Source organism: Lolium perenne, chromosome 6 (assembly GCF_019359855.2).
Source record: "Lolium perenne isolate Kyuss_39 chromosome 6, Kyuss_2.0, whole genome shotgun sequence".
NCBI classification, from domain to species: domain Eukaryota; kingdom Viridiplantae; phylum Streptophyta; class Magnoliopsida; order Poales; family Poaceae; genus Lolium; species Lolium perenne.
The window spans coordinates 45,627,875-45,649,132 of NC_067249.2; positions in this window are offsets into that span (position 1 = coordinate 45,627,875).

The following is a 21,258-nucleotide window of genomic DNA, read 5'->3' on the forward strand; positions in this document are numbered from 1 at the left end:
TGTGCCCACCCATTTGTATCTTGGTCAATTCCTAGGTTTGATAATGATTTAAACAAGTTTAAAATATGAAAATGCAAATGTAAGCATGGATCCTTCTTAGTCACTCTAAAATGAAGCTTTTGGGAGGTTTTTGAAATTTCCATGTTTGAAACCCAAAACCACTTCTCTTCACGTGCTTGACTTCATAATTAAGACATAGTTAATTAATTTAGGGGTTTGGGGGTATAGATACATGATTTGTGTGGTTTGAATATGTATGGACCTTGTTTATCAACTTCAATGCTTACTATATGACATAAGAAAACTATTTGCTTTGGTTTTTCTTTTTTCTGATTTTTTTTTCAATTTTGATGCCCATTTGAATCTTGTCAAATCCTAGGTTTGACCAAGATAATTTAAACAAGTTTAAAACATGAAAATGAAAAGGGAAGCATGGATCCTTCTTAGTCACTCTAAAATGAAGCTTTTGGGAGGTTTTTGAAATTTCCAGTTTGAAACCCAAAACCACTTCTCTTCACATGCTTGACTTCATAAGACAGAGTTTAGGGGTTAGGGGGTATAGACATGATTTGTCTGGTTTGAATATGTCTAGACCTTGTTTATCAACTTTAATGCTTACTATATGACATAAGAAAACTATTTGCTTTGGTTTTTCTTTTTGCTGATTTTTTTTTCAATTTTGATGCCCATTTGAATCTTGTCTAATCCTAGGTTTGACCAAGATAATTTAAACAAGTTTAAAACATGAAAATGAAAAGGGAAGCATGTATCCTTCTTAGTCACTCTAAACTCGGGTTTTGCCCAGTTCTACAGATCAAGGGTTCAAAAAAATCCAACTACGGGGTTCGAACAACACGATTCTAATCCAAGAATTTTTTCGACCTCATCCAAATGGCCTCAAGCTATAGGGTTAGCATGTAGTGCAGTTTGTGTGAAAATGTATGCACTATGTGTGTGCTATAACTTGTATGTCTTTCAAATTTGAACCCAATTTGAATAAGTTTGAAATATTTGAAAAGGGGCTTTTGGGAGGATTTTGAAATTATCATGTTTGAAACCCAAAACCAATTCTCTTCATGCTTGACTTCATAAGACGGAGTTTAGGGGTTAGGGGGTAGATACATGATTTGTATGGTTTGATATGTCTAGACCTTGTTTATCAACTTTAATGCTTACTATATGACATAAGAAGACTATGTGATTTGGTTTTTCATTTTTCTGTGTTTTTATTTTTCTGCCCAGTTGAATCTTGGTCAAATCCTAGGTTTCACCAAGATTTAGACAAGTTTAACACGTAAATGAGTTAACTTGGATTTCCTACCCTTGAATCCATAGGAAACTTTGTTCTAATGCACTATAATAATCAATCGAGTTTTTACACCAACAGGTCTGTCACTTACGTGTGGTGCCCACGCTTGAGGTCCCACACTTCAGTGAGCACAAGTCACGTGCAATAGGTACGCAGACTCCCAGCCATCTTCTTTGTCAAGAGAAGACGCATCAGGATGCGTATTGGAAGTCTGTGGGTCCTTCTGGATCCTTCGGTTGTCCCTCTCACAAAAAAAACAAATCTCCCTCATTCTCGGCCTTGATCGACTCGCTCGCTCGCTCGCTCGCACCTCCTGCTCACTGACAAACCCTGCACAAAAGTCAACATCATCACCCGAAAAAGGGGAGACACCATAATGCTCTCCCTTCTTCTCTCCTTCCGAGTGATCCCTCTTCCTCCGAGTTTCACTCGACGGGCAAACACCCATGTGCTGCATAGTAATAATAAAAAGGTAGTAGAAAAATCGATATACGAATCTATAATTAAATAGGTTAAACTCGGGTTTTGCCCAGTTCTACAGATCAAGGGTTCAAAAAAAATCCAACTACGGGGTTCGAACAACACGATTCTAATCCAAGAATTTTTTCGACCTCATCCAAATGGCCTCAAACTATAGGGTTAGTATCTAGTGTAGTATGTGTGAAAATGTATGCACTATGTGTGCTATAAATTGTATGTCTTTCAAATTTGAACCAAATTTGATTAAGCTTGAAATATTTGAAAAGGGGCTTTTGGCTTAAACGTTTGAAACCAAAACCACTTCTCTTCATGCATGCTTGACTTCATAAGACAGAGTTTAGCTAGGGTTCGGGGGTAGATACATGATTTTCCTGGTTTGAATATATGTCTAGACCTTGTTTATCAACTTAATTGAATGCTTACTATATGACATAAGAAGACTATGTGCCTTGGTTTTTCATTTTCTGATTTTTTTAAAAAAATTATGCCCATTTGAATCTTGGTAAAATCCTAGGTTTGACCATGGTTTAAACAAGTTTAAATCATGGATATGAAAAAATAAGCATCTATCCTTCTTAGTCACCCCGAAATGTAGCTCTTGGGAGGGTTTTTGAAATTTCCATGTTTGAAACAAAAAAATCACTTCTCTTCATGCATGCTTGACTTCATAAGACAGAGTTTAGGGTTAGGGGTGTAGATATATACATGATTTTCTAGTTTGAATATGTCTAGACTTGTTTATCAACTTTAATGCTAACTATAGACATAAGAAGACTATGTGCTTTGGTTTTTCATTTTTCTGTTTTTTTTTTGAATTTTATGCCCATATATTTGAATCTTGGTCAAATCCTAGGTTCAACCAAGATTTAAACAAGTTTAAAACATGGAAATTAAAAGTTAAGCATGTATCCTTCTCAGTCACTCTAAAATGAAGCTTTTGGGATGTTCTTGAAATTTCCATGTTTGAAACCCAAAACGACTTCTCTTCATGCTAGACTTCATAAGATCGACGGGGGGTAGATACATGATTTGTCTGGTTTGGATATACCTAGACCTCGTTTATCAACTCGAATGCTTACGATATGACATATATAAGAAGACTATGTGCTTTTGTTTTTCATTTTTCTGATTTTTTTGAATTTTGTGCCCACCCATTTGTATCTTGGTCAAATCCTAGGTTTGATAATGATTTAAACAAGTTTAAAATATGAAAATGCAAATGTAAGCATGGATCCTTCTTAGTCACTCTAAAATGAAGCTCTTGGGAGGTTTTTGAAATTTCCATGTTTGAAACCCAAAACCACTTCTCTTCACATGCTTGACTTCATAATTAAGACATAGTTAATTAATTTAGGGGTTAGGGGGTATAGATACATGATTTGTGTGGTTTGAATATGTATGGACCTTGTTTATCAACTTCAATGCTTACTATATGACATAAGAAAACTATTTGCTTTTTTGGTTTTTCTTTTTTCTGATTTTTTTTCAATTTTGATGCCCATTTGAATCTTGTCAAATCCTAGGTTTGACGACCAAGATAATTTAAACAAGTTTAAAACATGAAAATGAAAAGGGAAGCATGGATCCTTCTTAGTCACTCTAAAATGAAGCTTTTGGGAGGTTTTTGAAATTTCCATGTTTGAAACCCAAAACCACTTCTCTTCACATGCTTGACTTCATAAGACAGAGTTTAGGGGTTAGGGGGTATAGCTACATGATTTGTCTGGTTTGAATATGTCTAGACCTTGTTTATCAACTTTAATGCTTACTATATGACATAAGAAAACTATTTGCTTTGGTTTTTCTTTTTGCTGATTTTTTTCAATTTTGATGCCCATTTGAATCTTGTCTAATCCTAGGTTTGATAAATATAATTTAAACAAGTTTAAAAAATGAAAATGAAAAGTGAATCATTTATCATTCTTATTAAATCTAAACTCGGGTTTTGCCCGATTCTACAGATCAAGGGTTCAAAATCCAACTACGGGGTTCGAACAACACGATTCTAATCCAAGAATTTTTTCGACCTCATCCAAATGGCCTCAAGCTATAGGGTTAGCATGTAGTGCAGTTTGTGTGAAAATGTATGCACTATGTGTGCTATAACTTGTATGTCTTTCAAATTTGAACCAAATTTGAAATATTTGAAAAGGGGCTTTTGGGAGGATTTTGAAATTTCCATGTTTGAAACCCAAAGCCACTTATCTTCATGCTTGACTTCATAAGACGGAGTTTAGGGGTTAGGGGGTAGATACATGATTTGTATGGTTTGATATGTCTAGACCTTGTTTATCAACTTTAATGCTTACTATACGACATAAGAAGACTATGTGATTTGGTTTTTCATTTTTCTGTGTTTTTATTTTTCTGCCCATTTGAATCTTGGTCAAATCCTAGGTTTCACCAAGATTTAGACAAGTTTAACACGTAAATGAGTTAACTTGGATTTCCTACCCTTGAATCCATAGGAAACTTTGTTCTAATGCACTATAATAATCAATCGAGTTTTTACACCAACAGGTCTGTCACTTACGTGTGGTGCCCACGCTTGAGGTCCCACACTTCAGTGAGCACAAGTCACGTGCAATAGGTACGCAAACTCCCAGCCATCTTCTTTGTCAAGAGAAGACGCATCAGGATGCGTATTGGAAGTCTGTGGGTCCTTCTGGATCCTTCGGTTGTCCCTCTCACAAAAAAACAAATCTCCCTCATTCTCGGCCTCGCTCGACTCGCTCGCTCGCTCGCTCGCACCTCCTGCTCACTGACAAACCCTGCACAAAAGTCAACATCATCACCCGAAAAAGGGGAGACACCATAATGCTCTCCCTTCTTCTCTCCTTCCGAGTGATCCCTCTTCCTCCGAGTTTCACTCAACGGGCAAACACCCATGTGCTGCATAGTAATAATAAAAAGGTAGTAGAAAAATCGATATACGAATCTATAATTAAATAGGTTAAACTCGGGTTTTGCCCAGTTCTACAGATCAAGGGTTCAAAAAAAATCCAACTACGGGGTTCGAACAACACGATTCTAATCCAAGAATTTTTTCGACCTCATCCAAATGGCCTCAAATTATAGGGTTAGCATCTAGTGCAGTTTGTGTGAAAATGTATGCAATATGTGTGCTATAACTTGTATGTCTTTCAAATTTGAACCAAATTTGAATAAGTTTGAAATATTTGAAAAGGGGCTTTTGGGAGGTTTTTGAAATTTCCATGTTTGAAACCCAAAACCACTTCTCTTCATGCTTGACTTCATAAGACGTAGTTTAGGGGTTAGGGGGTATAGATTCATGATTTGTCTGGTTTGAATATGTCTAGACCTTGTTTATCAACTTTAATGCTTACTATATAACATAAGAAAACTATTTGCTTTGGTTTTTCTTTTTGCTAATTTTTTTTTCAATTTTGATGCCCATTTGAATCTTGGTCGAATCCTAGGTTTGACCATGGTTTAAACAAGTTTAAATCATGAATATGAAAAAATAAAGCATCTATCCCAGAAACTCAATTCGGCTCCCGGGTGCGTATGATCCCTCTACCATAAAAATATATTTCCAAGTGTTAAAAAAATTTGACAAAAAAATTTACATGTACATCTCCATAATATATGTGTATTCGTCAAGTTTCACGAAAAAATGATATTTTTTGTAGTCTAAGCGAAAAAGAGAAAATTTATCTTGTGACAAGTCTTTGTTTCAGCACTGAATTTTGTCTTTTTTACACACGCCACATGACATGTCGATTTTTCATGAAACGACTTTGTGAGCGCGTAGCACATGAAGATGTACGTGCGAAATTTTTGTTTCAATTTTTTTTGACATTTTAAAATGTGTCTAACATGTATTTCAAAATAAAGGGAGCATATACTCCCATGTGCCAAAACATCACTCCCCATCTATCCTTCTTAGTCACCCCAAAATGTAGCTCTTGGGAGGGTTTTTGAAATTTACATGTTTGAAACAAAAAACTAATAAAAAAATAAAAAACCAAATCACATAGTCTTCTTATGTCACAGAGTAAGCATTCAAGTTGATAAACACGATCTAGACATATTCAAACAAGGAAAATCATGTATCTACCCCTAACCCTAAACTCTCTCTTATGAAGTCAAGCATGAAGAGAAGTGGTTTTTGGGTTCAAACATAGAAATTTTAAAAATACCAAGAGCTTCATTTTGAAGTGATTAAGAAGGATACGGGCTTACCTTTTCATATTCATGTTTTAAACTTGTTTAACTCTTGGTCAAACCTAGGATTTGACCAAGATTCAAATGGGCATAAAAAATCAAAGCACATAGTCTTCGATCTTTTGTCCTATAGTAAGCATTCAAGTTGATAAACAAGATCTAGACATATTCGAACCAGAAAAATCATGCATCTACCCCTAATTAACCCTAAACTCTATCTTATGAAGTCAAGCATGCATGAAGAGAAGTGGTTTTTGGTTTCAAACATAGAAATTTTAAAAACCTCACAAGAGCTTCATTTTGGAGTGATTAAGAAGATACAAGCTTACTTTTTCATATTCATGTTTTTAAACTTGGTTAACTCTTGGTCAAATTAACCTAGGATTTGACCAAAATTCATATGGGCATAAAAATTCACAAAAATGAAAAATGAAAAACTAAAGCACATTGTCTTCTTATGTTATACAGTAAGCATTCAAAAGTTGATAATAAACGTACAAAGCTCGATCTAGACATATTCAAACCAGAAAAATCATGTATCTACCCCTAACCCTAAACTCTGTCTTAATTATGAAGTCAAGCATGAAGAGAAGTGGTATTGGGTTTCAAACATGGAAATTCCAAAAACCTCCCGGCCACGAGCTCCATTTTGGAGTGACTAAGAAGGATCGATTTTACTTAGGTATGTAGTATTGTACATCACAAATGTGAAATGAAACAGATGATGTGAATCTCTATAAACCCTAAACCCTAATTATATTAAACCCCTAGACCCTAACACTAAACCTTGTATATATATAAACCATAAACCTATATATCACTACCAAAAAATGAGTCATGCGATTCAAATGTTTGGCATTGTTTTCTCGTAGCATGCAAAATGCTCTCACACACACTTCGGGGAAGCGAGGCCTCAAACACATGGTGCAAAAATATGCAGTGGTTCTTGTCTAAACATAGAAGTGTATATATGCCATGTTTATTTGGTACTGTTCATAGAGGTATTATGTAAACCACAAATGATATGACTATGCATGCTTTGTTTCGATCTTTTCTATCAATCCCCACAATAACTTATTAATTCGGCTTGTTTTAAAATTTAGCTAGGTCGAGCAATCTCACGATGCTCTCACCCTGCTTGTTTTAATTTGTTCTAGTAGGAGGGTGCGGTGCATGTGTTTGGCCATTATTATATAAAATGTACTTGGCTCGATCCACACATTCAGGCCACACACCCATGTATTTTTTAAATTATTTGTTTGATATGTACTTCATCTACACACTGTGTCAAATTTGCATTTTATCGGATTTAGCCCAAGAAATTGTATATATATGGATGCACATTGAGATAATTCATGAAACCTTGGAAATGGTCATCCTGTCATGCACGTTTCCCCGCGAATGAAAACTTGATTGGTGGCAGACAAGCAAAAACACATTTATGGGCGACAACCCAAAATGCACATATTTTGCAAAGTATTCATGCGTGCATGATGAAAAGTTGCAAATATATACATAAAATTGGGCCATGATTCAAAAGTTTGGCATGGTTCTTGTGTAGTGGTACCAAGCTCACATGCATGTGGGAGGAAATTTAGCTGGACGGACTCCAACATGGTGCCAATCTACTTGAGGGTTCTTCTCTAAAACACTGGTATGGCATGTTTGGTATTTTCCCTAGATATATGTACTACAAAATGATGAATACTCCATGTTTTTAGATTGCCTTTTTTGAATCACGTGTGCCTTGATTTCAAATCTAGGTCAAATCACTGGGGGAGGGGATGAATGTGTTTCTTTTTGATGCATCGCTAGCTCGTATTTCCGAGTTTTTTTTGGGTCCCACAAATTCAGGGTAGCATCACCCCCCACCCCCCCCAGGTAAAGTTTTTGGGGTGTGGTAGAATGGCATGACCAACTAGTTTCAAGTAAAAGTTTGAATATAACCAAAATATACCAATTGATTGATGAGTTAACTTGGCTTCATGGAAAAAATAATGTCTTGTAAATGAGATAACTTGGCTTTCCTACCCTTGGATCTATAGGAAACTATGGAGTACTAATACATTATAATAATCACCCGAGTACACCAATCGGTCCTGTCACTTACGTGTGGTTCCCATGCGTGAGGTCCCACACTTCAGTGAGCACAGGTCATGTGTCCACCAGTCTAGAGGCTCCCGTTAAAAGAAGAGCCCTCTATATTATTACTCGTATAAAGAAACATCAATCTCCATAAACATCAATCTCCCTTCTCAGTTCTCAGCTTCTCACTGCTCCCCCCTCGCTCGCGCCGCCGCCGCCACAACCCCCCGCGCCCCTTTCCGATCCCTCATCAGACCTTAGACTATGGAGTTGCCTGTGCCGAAGAAGCAGCCTCTGAAGCCGACGATCCAGTGTATCAACGACTGGTGCGGGAGGGAGATCCCTTACAACGAGGAAGACAAGCAAATGATGGCGTGCTCACACGGCTATTGCTTCTGCACGCACCCCGGCTGCGAATTCGCCGATTCGAAGGTACCGTTCATCCTACACCTCAGAGAAGCCCACTTGACCGCTGTGGATAGGTTCCCGTACGACGAGGACTTCGGATTTGTTCATCTGAAGGTGCCGGCACCGGGCTCGCCAAAACGACAGCTCATCGGCTACGGGACGGATGGCGCAGTGTTCGCCTTGCACATCCACCCTTACGGCATGGACACCGCGGTATCCTTCGTGTGCGTCAGGCCGGGGGCGTGCAACTTGCCCCGGTATAGGGTGACAATGTGGGCGAACGGCCCGCCGATGCCGGGGCCGCATAAGCTTACCGGGGAACACTTGTTGGACGTGGTGAAGGCGGTATTAGAGCCGACGAGCAGCCCGACTCCGGGCACAGTTTCTTTGGGAGATGTCACTTCCTTCCTCTCGGTGCCGCCACGGTACCTGTGCGGCAATGAATCATCGAAGCAGCTGACTATCTATTTGCGCATCGATAAGGAGTGAGTGAACATAACACTACCCTCAATCTTATTGGGACGATGCTAATGCGGATTTAAGTAATGCTGAATTAATTTGTTTTTCTTGTGACAGGGCGATTAGCAAGGAGAAGAGGATCTCCGTGCACAGCTAGCGACCTATATCTCGGCGTCCACCAAGTGTCCCTGAGTAGGAGATCTTGTTCTGCCTCTTCTTTTGATGTTTATATTGCTTCATCACCGTAAAAGGAAGGGTGTGTCTGGGGCTTCCTGCTTCAAAGTACTCAGTACAAGGACTAAAAGAGACGTTTTGCTGATGGTTCTTGTCAGGACGGCCGTAGTGTTGGAGGTGGTCATCTACTTCGGTGGGGAAGGACTACTTAGACCTTTATCTAAAAATGTTGAGGGATTGGATGTATTTTATGTTTACCATGAATTAGTCTATGTAATATGTAACCCAATTCGCCGATTAATGCAACTCGATCCTTCACCGTCATACGACTACTAAAACAAAATAAATAAATAGGCATTTTAAGTTTAATGCACATTTAATCAAGCCACATAATGTTGGCGTACTTGTAAGCAATCAGGTTTACTATTGTTGGCATGTGTGGTACAATTTCATGGGGCAATACCCAATCTAGCTTGTTCAATTACATTACATGAAGTAATTAAAATATGGATGCCTAGAATTATTCACTTCCGTACATTGCGATGGCTTATAGCGATTTCTATGACCAATCTACATCACAAATCTAGTTCAAATTTGATCTATTTTTATGAACAAAATTGGAAACTCTACTTGGCATTTTCGTTTACTATGACCAGATTCACATATGTAGTGATTCATTTTCTTTTCAAATCGCCATACCATTTCCTCGTGAACTCTTCATCTTTTTTTTGGTTTTAATGAATTTCCTTTGGTTGCATTCAATTTGCTTCAAATTCACCTACTTGACCATTCGTACAAATTGTTCATCTTTTCTTTGTATTTTTTTCATGCATGAAGCATAACACCTTACCATGGTAAAATCTGCATATTTTCTACCAAAACTCGTGCCGAACTTTAAAGAACATGCAATTTTAAATTGACTAAAATTGGTTAAAACCCAACATAAGTCCACATATATTACAAACTCGAGAAATAATCAACATATATATCACCTAAATGGTCATCTTATGAAGTATGCCATGTTTCGAAATTGTTACCTTGAAAATTTGGCCCTTCTCTCAGGCAGCCACTTCACAATAAAGCTCACATAAAGCTCTTATTTTACACTAATAAAGTAGAATGTATTTTTGTGTGAAATGAAGTTGAATAAAATATATGTGAACGGTAAGATGCACATTGCTGCCAATATTTGGGATAATTATTAGTAAGTTCATACTAATATACAATGCAATCAACATGACCACACATGTGTAAGCAAGAAAATAAATCTTTCTTAAATTACCTTAAGGTTGTAAGTTTGTTATTTGTATAGCAATTTTATCTCATACGATGACTCAAGCTAGCACATTTTTTTTGAATTTGCTTCAATATTCTAGGACCCACCACATTCGTAAAATGGTAGTGCCAATTTTACGTATCGTAGTGCACAAAAGACACACACACACACACACACACACACACACACACACACACACACGCACACATATGCTCACTTATTTCAATATTTAAACTATATTTTCTTCATTCAAATTTTCCGACCTGGCAATTTGAACATGTAGTTGAATTTTGAGTAAAACCGCTCATACATCAAACATGAATCCAAATAAGGTACAATTCGAGAAAATCTACACATCACATTTTGGTCAATATACATTGTATAATGCTTGTGAAAATGTAGACTATGAAATAGTCAACGCCACCTTTTTAGGTCATGAATGTCTTGGGCATCGACCAAAGTCTGGTAGGATGGTGAGGCATGAGTTACGAACATCCTTCTTCTCCTCTCACCCCCATTTGAGAGAGAGAGAGAGTGTGTGGGGGGCGGGGGGCGTAGAAAGCCATGTTAATAAATTAACTCATACATGAAAGCAAGAAATCAAACTTGATTTATATAAATCACTCTTAGGATTGTAGTTTGTTATTTTTATACCATCTATATCTCATATGACGACACAAGCTAGTCCACATTTTTAATTTCATTGAAGTTCTTTTTGTTGCACTCAAATTACTTCAACTTTTAGGACCCACCATCCGTACAAGGGTAATATAAATTTCTATGATCTTAGTGCAAGGCTTCACACAGAGACACTCAAAGTATTTCAATATTTTAAAATTCATTTTCTTCCCTCAAAATTGCCGACCATCCATTCGTAACATGTAGTTCAATTTTGAGTAACATCACACATATGTCAAACATCAATCTATTCTTTTTGATATTTCGAGAAAATCTTCATATCCCATTTTTGGCCATCATATAAGGTGTACTGCGTGTGAAAACATAGACAGTGAAACTTTCAGCGTCACCTTTTTTAGGGCCCTTTTGTTGTGGTTTTTTTTTTTTTTGGCTTTTTGGCTTTGGCAAAAGCCAAAAAAAGCACCCAAAAAAAGCACCTAAATAGGTGCTTTTTTGGATTTTGGATTTTGGAAGCCAAAAACAAAGATCCTATTTTTTTGGCTTCCAAAATCCAAAAGCCAAAAAAGCACCTAGCTTTTGCCAAAGCCAAAAAAAGCCACAACAAAAGGGCCCTTAGCCAAGCTGGTGGGACGGTGAGGCCCGAATTAATAAAGCCACCACCATCCTTCTTCTCCACTCGCCCCTCCCCTCCCCTCCCCATCAATATTCTCTTCAAAGCAGATTAAAGAGGATGGAGTGCCCCCACGACGGGTGCGGGAGCGTAGTCGCCTACAACGAGCTCCACGACCACGAGCTCGCGTGCCCGCACGGCCCGTGCGACTACACAGAGGCCGGCTGCGACTTCTCCGCCTCGCCAGCATCGCTCATCGCCCACCTCAGAGAAATCCATTCGATTTGTGTGGACATGATCCCGTACGGTACCGCGATGGCGTTCATCACGGTGCTGGCACCGCCAGAGCCAAGACGTCCGGTCATCTTCTACGGGAACGATGGTACCGTGTTCGTCTGGCACACATATATGCAAGTCCAGCCGAAAAATGGATGCGTGCTGGCCAGCCTATCCGTTGAGTGCGTTAGGTCGGCGGCGTGCGTGTGGCCGGAGTACAAGGTGAGTATGTCGTCGCACGGCAAGCCATTACTTAATCGCTCTGAGATTGGTTTAATGCTCCCCAACTATACGGCCACTATTCTGGCGAACAGGACGACCACGCCGGGCGCCGCCAAATGGTCGGAACTAGAGCGGTCGTTGCAATGGTATCAACCGTGCACGGAGCTGACTATCTGGGTTCGCATCGACAGGTGATACATGCGCCTATCTTAATCTTCGTGTTTATCTAATTGAAATTGCGGTTTATGCAGTACTGAATTAATTAATTTTTGTTGTCAGAAAGTTCTCGTCGGACCGAAGTTCCTATTCGGAGCGGCGGGTTTAGGTTGCCAACTATGGGCTTTTTTCATTCAGAGGATTCACTAGGGCGGCCCTAACGACGATATATGATCTTATTTGGCGGAGAGGGACTTGCTTGCGTTTCCTATCTTCAGTTAGGGCCCTTTATGTAAACACTAAGCGATTGATTGTATTCTGTGTTTATGTTCACATACTCTATGGTGTAAAATACTATGGAATCCCATGTCCGATTAAATGCACCTCTGGACCCTGCCTGTGCATTTCCCTTGTTATCTTTTCTTTTTACACATACCGTAACCATTGTTCAACGCGCGCAGTCCATCGGCTTGGGTGCTAGATGCTTCCTCGGGAAGGTACCCTATCTTGCCCATTTGAGAACACACGTCCCTATAATTGCTCGAAGCCCCGCGAGGGCACGATGGTCTTTTCGGGTGTATGTAAGATTTTAGCCTTGACCAGCCCTCCGCCCTTCTTCTCTTCGTTTCGCTGGTAGCTAGTAACTAGCCTTCACCAGCCCTCCACCCTAACTACTGAGTAGTAAAGTACTACGTACCTCGCAAGCCATGGCTCCATTGAGCCGGACGGCCCGGCGGCAGGATATCCTAGGGAAGACGATGAGGACTAGGACCACCGAGAAAAACTCATCTAGCCAGCTAGCGCGTCGTTGTATGGCCACTTATGATCGCCTGAGCATTCTCGCAGAGCAGTCTATCCTCTATTCGATGGAGAGCGAGCCAGTGGGCGAGGGTTCGTCCGGGTAGGTTTCTAGTGGCGTGTCCTCCAGTTCATTCTTATTTTCTAATAACTGTTTTTTTCCATTTATTTACATCTCACAGGGCCGGCGGTTCAAACGTCTACCCGGTAACCCCCAAGACGGTGGCGCCCCAAGTCCGGTTGTCGGAAGCTGAGTTCGGCCCCGTTTCACGGCCAAGCCAGGTAGGCTGTATGCCTCTATCCACTTTTTTTTTATACTCCCTCCAATCCATTTTAATAGACTCAGATTTAGTACTCCCTCCGATCCATTTTATTTGACTCAAATTTAGTACAACTTTGTACTAAATCCGAGTCAACTAAAAGGGATCATAGGGAGAATACAACTTTACTAAATCCGTTTTACTACTACTACTAAAAGGGATAGGATGGAGTAGTTTATGTAATCACGGCTTTCCTTTTAATTATGTGTTGATGAACACTGTGATATTTGTGGAGCGTCCAAGTGATGTCCATTCCTGTATCAAGATCTGTGCTAGAAATTAGTAGTACTCCTATTTTTTTGCGTGTAATTACTCATATATGAATTGGTTGGATTCTTTTTTGTTCCATACAATGATCGTGCCAGCAAATGGAGGTGAACATGGCCCACATAGGCAGCCAGCTGGGGAATGAACTATCCCTCACCCTGCAGTTTGAGCCTGTTCACGTAGATTTGGCGTCCGAGAACAAGATCTGCCATAATCTTCAGCAAGGCATCAATACCTTTACCGCCGAGCTCGACAAAGCTTAATGAGCAGAACCGCGTTTGTGTGGAACCGCATAACCGTAGCGTCACATTGATGAATGATGATGATGCAAACACCACCATCAAGGGCGAGGGTTCGTCCGGTAAGTTTCTAGTGTGGTGTACTTCAGTTGTTTCTTATTTTATAAGATTTTTTACATTTATTTACATCTCACAGGGCCGGCGGTTCAAATGTCTCCCGGTAACCACAACGACGGTGGCGCCCAAGTCCGGCCGTCCGAAGCTAAGTTCGGCCCCGTTTCCCGCCAAGCTGTAGGCCGTATGCCTCTCGTCCACTTGTTTTTTTATAGTTTATGTAATCACTGCTTTCCGATTATTATGTGTTGATGAACCCTGTGGTATTTGTGGAGCGTCCGAGTGTTGTCCATTCCTTTATCAATATCCATGCTAGAAATTAGTAGTCCTATTGTTTGCGGGTAATTAATACTCATATATGAATGGGTTGATTTCTTTTTTTTATACAATGATTGTTGTAGCAAAAGGAGGAGAACAAGGCCCACATAGGCAGCCAGCTGGAGAATGAACACTCCCTCACCCTGGAGTGTGATCGTCTTCACAGAAGTTTTGGCGTCTCGAGAAGGAGATCTCCTTTCATCTTGCGCAATGCGTCGACATGCTTAAGCAGCAGAACGCCTACCGGGTGGAACTGAACAACAAGAGCGTCACATGGATGGATACTCGGAAGCAACCTCATCAAGTATCTCATGGAACAGAAGTTGAAATTAAAGCTCAAGAGGCAGATCTCGAGGGTGCTAATGCGCGGACAAACCGCCGTCCTTAAGGCGATTATCAAGGAGAAGGAGGATCTCCGTGCACAGCTAGCGACCTATATCTCGGCGTCCACCAAGAGCGTCCCTGAGTAGGAGATCTTGTTCTGCTAGTTAACTGCTTCATCACCTTAATATCGCCATGTGCTCGTAAACCGCTAGTTAACTTTCTGTTGGTATGTTGCACATTTGATCTGAACTTTGTGTTTTGCAATGCACAATTGATCAACTACTAGTAAGTGTATATTAAAATGGCGGGATACTCTTTTTAGCGGCGAAAATTTTCCATTTGTTGCTATTGTAGCGAATCTAAGCCCTTCAGAATCTTCCCTATCGTCAAGAAAACTTTCCAAAAACATAAGCATTTTGGAGGGAAACCTTGATGATATAGGCGATGAGGATGATCCCGGGTTGTGGTTCTTAGCGTGATCTGTAGATGGCAATATGCTTCTTGTTCATACACGAGGCTTTACCGAGGCTGCAAGATGTTCTCTAAGGACACCGTCGATTATGTTCGTATAAGCTAGGGAAGAGATTACCGGTCTTGGAGCATATTGTCTTTTCGTGGGATTGAATTATCCGCTCACATTGCAGTAAATCATGCATATTTCGATTTATATTTTGGTGGAGTTTCATTCGATTTGAATCATAGGTTTGTGAGAAAAAATATATTTAGTTTAAACTAGTGCTCGAATACGTAAGAAGCTATTTAATCACAAGCTAGTCATCCGAATGGGATGAAATATTCATAGATTTTAAAACAAGGCATCTACATATTACTGGATTTTTTTCAAAATTTTCTGAATAGTTTTTTCTTTTTTAGCTTCGAAATAACAGATAGTTTGGAACGTTGGATCTCGAATGATGGTAGATGGTGGCACCTAGTCACAATGAGACTTGGAAGCATCAAGTCACTGAAGCTCCGTCCGGTTTCCAAACCAAGCTAGGAAAGGCATTGAAAATGAAGTTCTGCTCTAAAACATCTCTCATTTCATTTTGGTGCTCGCGCGGTTGCATGCTGCCCACGTGTTAAGGTACGTGTCTCTGGCATAGAGTACTACGATTATCGGCGAAAAATATATCGTAATGGAAACTGTAAAAAAAACCCTCTCTGCTCAAGCTGATGTGACGAGACATCACTGCACCAAACGTCGTCGCAAATTTATAGATGGGTGGCGTGCTAGTCTACCATGTACCAATCGTCAAATCGGCGCCAGCAGCCAGCAGCAGCAGCCCTAGAGTACCTGCCTAGGTTTTGCCCCTTGCATGTCTATCATCTTTTTCTTCACCCTCCTAGAATCACGCGCACGCGAGGATCTCGATCCCCACCACGCCGCATCGTTCCTTCCATAGCGCCGCCCTCTCCTCCGAAAACCCCAAGCGCGATTGCATCCGCCATCCACCTAAATCCATCTTCACGTGATGGAATATTCTAGCCTTTGCCGGGCGGCGGGGACGGCCACTTGGAGGCTCTCACCGGCGACAACATCGACCTCATCGCCGCGCATCCGGACGTTACCTACACCGTCCGACTTGCCGCATGTTCCAGGGAGCTCTACGACCGGATCAGCAAGGATGAAGGTAAGATGCACCATTGGGGTGAACCCTGCCTGCTGATGCCTCCGCCTGCTTATTGGTTCGATGAACACTGGGATTGGGCGACAACATCTCGTCTGCATGATACCGTGTACGACCTGGTGCCCCTCGATCATCCTCGCCGTTCTGTCGCCCTGCCGTTCATGCACGACAGAAAATGGCTTGGCGCGAACGGCGACTGGATCGCCGCCGCCAATCATCATGGGTACCAGTGGTGCCTCGTGAACGTCTACACCGAGCGACATATCCCCCTTCCATCCCTACACCTTCGAAGATCGATCATAGTAGTTTTTCATATCAACCTCGCATACTCTTTTAACTGGGTCCAAAGAATTGATTTGTTGAAGATTGTAATCTGCCAAGTGCCCACAAAAGGTGGGAGGTACGCAGATTACAAGCTCATCGCCTTGTTCGACAAAACGATTTTCTACCTTGAAGGGGGTGGCGACTAGAGAATGCCCATGCTGGAGGCCCTTACACCTGCACCTGATTATCCAAATTACTGTGATGCCATTGAACTCGGTGGCCACGTTTTTGCGGTGGACGAAACTGACGGCTCCACGTACTTCTGGGACACCGCAAATGGTATTTTTTCAGTCCTTTTGCATTGCATGATACACTGCCTTAACCAATGAAGTTATTAATGAACTACCTTGTTTATATTTTACCTTTCTTAAATGACTTAATGATCACACCCCCTTTTGCTGAATATGAATGAACCGTTGCTTGCAATGAATTAGTAGTACTAATTAGCCACCAACAAACATAGTATGCTCAGTATGTGATTGCATTCCTGAATTAGTAACTCTACGCCAATGCAGAATATGGATGTAATTAACCAGTATCTCAAAAGATAACGTAGCACTATGAAGGCACCCTTTTTGATAACCTTTTACACCCATTGTTTCATATATAACTAATTGATTTTGCCTCCAAAAGGAGGACGAGAGACCCCCGCCATCTGCATCAGAGAGATGCATAAGGGCTTTCATAAGTATATGACTTAACGATCACATCCTTTATCTGAATATGAATGAACCGTTGCTTGCAATGAATTAGTACTAGTCAGTCATCAGCAAACATAGTATACTCCGTATGTGAATGCATTCCTGAATTAGTAACTCTATGCAACTGCAGAATATGGATGTAATTAAAAAGTATCTCAAATGTTAACGTAGAAACAGAAAAATAGAAGAAAATCGTTTGTAATTACATGCGTAGCTTATATTTTCTAGAGATCGGGGAAAAAGCGTTGATTGGATGTACCTACATGCAGATCAAACAGTTCTTTGTTTATATCGGTGAACAATCTGCAAAATGGTATAATTAATTTTGTGTTTGATACATTATTTCTCCCATTTTCTTGAATAGATTTCAGTTTCCCACAATTATCTTTGATTAGTGATTGTGACGTCCCCTCATTCAAAATAACTCAGGTTATCTTTTTCCTAATCAAGTGTTATTTAAGTTTGAGTAAGTTTACGACTAATATCTACAACCTCATATATATATATATAAGATTTAGCACCTGCAGGCCTAGCAAAGTTAGTTGTCTGTAGTCCCCTGTATAGTTCTTTCTTTTTGCTTTCTCAATTTTTCGTAGCCTTGCTACAACCCTGTATGCTCTAATATATAATGATGCACGACTAGGCATGCTTTCGAGAAAAGAAAATCTAAATATCTTTTGTAATATATGAGCCTATATTGATGTTTTAGATGTTGGTAGTATAACTTTCGATAAACTTGAACAGACTTAAATCAGTTTAACTTAGCACAACCATATGGCGTACCTTTTTTAGAACGCGAAAATGAGGTAAAGAAATACCCTGTGTACCCTTAACTATCAATAGTAGAGAAGAGATTATGAACCTTCAACTCTAAAATGCAAGTTCTTCTACTGAATGGATAGCTGCATCTGATACCTATTTTGCAAATGTTACCAGACTTGGGGTTAGCTATAAAAAGGCATTTCTTTCTTGTCAAGCTTAATGCACTACCAACACAACCAAAAGTCCGAACTGATCGCAAGGGCGGCAATTTTAGGATAAATTGCGAAAGCCAGGACTCGAACTCGAGACCCTGGCTCTGACACCATGTCAAGCTTCATCGACTAGCCAACGCAACCAAAAGTCCGAACTGATGGAAAGGTCTAGGCAATCCACTTATACAGTTAAACATTTCTAACCCTTCGGGTGGTCACAGGGAAGCTCTCTAATAGATCACTTAAGACAAAGGGAATTAACTACAGCACAGGACTTAAACTTAAGACGATATATATTTGTCAAAATTTGAATCTATCTATATGCTTTCACTGTCTAGATACATCTGAATTTGGACAAATCTCAGACACTTTCGGTGGGACAGAGGTAGTATATAACTGTGTATACACTAACTAGTGTCTAGTTTTGGCATCAATAATAACCTAGATGACACAAATGCTAAAACTGCAAGAATGCTCGATGTCAGTCACAGAAACATTATTGCAGTACCACTTTAGTATGTAAACATCAATCAAAGTAACAGAAAGACTCAAATAGAGTTAGCTACTGAATTCATTCTTATCCTGATGTAGAGTTATTTTTTATATATTATTGAGACGTTTCTGATGCTTAGTTTCCTGTTGGGCTTTTCATCTGGACAAATCATTAGCTGAAATGGGCAGCTACTATTTTTAGATTATATCAACTAAGGCAGCTGTTACTTTTCTCTGTTCTTACTAATTACTGTTCATGAAACTATAGTTCATATTACATGTGTAAAGGTGAGACGATTGCTAAAGTAGAATTATCTGCATTTACTTTGCCGTGCTTTCCCTGAAAATAGTCTGTTGTTTTTGGCTACTAATTCATACGCTCACATCTTCACATGTTAAACATGGATGTACACTAGCCCAGCTTAGATGAGGCAATTGTCCACTTTTGCTGGTGTAGCAATTTTAGTATTTCATCTTACACTCAATTACTTCAGGGTAGCCGTCTTTTGTTTTCAGATGTCTTTTAATAGATCAAATTCTGAGAAGGATGCAATTACCTTCCCACGGTCAGTTTCCTACATGGGGTAGCTAGCTGAGCATTTGGCTAAGTATATGATCTCTTACTTTCACAACTGGAGACATGAACCATCAGTATTAGTAGATGGCCTAGCAATTTAACCGATACTGCACAAGATACACACCAAGGAGTGATAACAAATGGCATCACAAAATTGTGTTCTGTAAAAAATAATCCTGAAGTTGTGTTGTGATCTATTTATGAGTTGCAGCAATATGCGCAACGGATTCGTTCTCTACACATCGAGTTAGACAGTTTTAGTTAAATTAAATGTTGATCTCTTCACGAGTTGAGATTGTTTGAGACTTCCGGATAGCATGATGTTTGATTGCGTTGTCTCAGGGCTTAGGGAAAGTGGGTATGTGCCTAATATCAGCTCCCTTAACGTTGTAAGGGCAGTTTGAGAATCGGTGAGTTTGAGCATCATTTATTCAAAAAAAAAATCATGCTACAACTGCTAAACTTCACTTCATGTTGTGCCATCATCATTGCTGATGAAAAGCCCATAAATATTTACAACTGCTAAACATTTACTCCATCTCACAGCTTAAGGTGTAAATAAATTGGCGCTACAGTAGGATTAAGTAGGGTTGGCGTGGAAATTAGCTTCCATACTTGCCCCTCATAAATCTCTAATAACTCACTCCTTTTACTCCGTATTTCTCTCTCTTCCCTAAAGTAGCCGCATCAGACTCCTCGTTAACTACCATCTCATGCATGCACCGTATACAACCAATGAGGCACCGGTTTTAGAGGAGATTGACTGGAGGAGCGATTAATTCAGCGTGAATACCGTGTGCATGCCATAGCTGGGTCAATCGTCTCCCTGTTTTTAGCAAACGAGAAACGGCTGAGAGGGGCATCTTCGGTAGAAATAGGATAGAGTTCGCCCTACGCCTTATGCTTTGATCAAAAATTGAATTTATTTTTACGCCTTAAGCTCTGAGATAGAGGGAGTATATTAGTTAGACACACCGCGCCGATCATTGCTAGTGCCTTACTATATGACATAAGAAGACCATGTGAAGGAGACATGCATCACCTTTTTTGATGATGTAACTAGTCGTCCTGTAGCCCTTGTCAAGTTCCTCTGATACTGATGGGAGGGCCTGCTCACCCTATACGCTAGTACAGTAGTAGTAGTTGCATTTTTTGGGCTCACACCGGCGAAGGGCGCGAATCGGGCGCGTCGGCGCCTCGCGGCACGACGGTTTTCGCGTGTGGGGCCTCCTTGTCAGCGGGAGGACGCGACTGTTGGCATCAAAGGCGACGCGGGAAGGTTGGTAGTCCCCGGCGTTTAATGGTCTCCCGCGCCTAAACCTAGGCGGCCACGAGGGCAGCGGCCGGACACGCGGCGTCCAGTCGCCTACCCCGCCGTAAATGAGGGTAGTTGCCTACCACCAGCATAAAGTACCTACTACGCCGTCCACCCCCGCGGTGCTATCCTCTCATTTCCACCACCGCTTACGCTCCATTCTCTCCTCTCCACCTCAAAAATGCCGCGCCATCGGAAAACGAGGTTCTGTAGGCTTGGCCTCAAAGTCCGCGCGCAGCCTCCACCACCATCGCAGCCGGAGCCGGAGCCGCAGTCCGACGCGGAGTACAGCTCCGATAACGACGAGGACCCACGGTTGAAGGAGGAGTACAGCGAGCACGACCTCCGGATCTTGGAGGCTTCCCAACGGAAGTTCTGCGAGGACAGGGCTCATCGCCATTATGAGGCGTTCGCCCGCCAGCAAGCGATACTCTTCTTCCGGAAGGAGATTTCTCGGCTAAGGACTGAACCGTCAGGGACAGCGCCGCCGGCAAGGTCTTTTGACGGCGTCCGCCATGCTCGACCGCACTTTGGAGCGCGAACAGTGGCTGCGCCAGTGTTGAAGTGATGGGTATTCATTTTCAA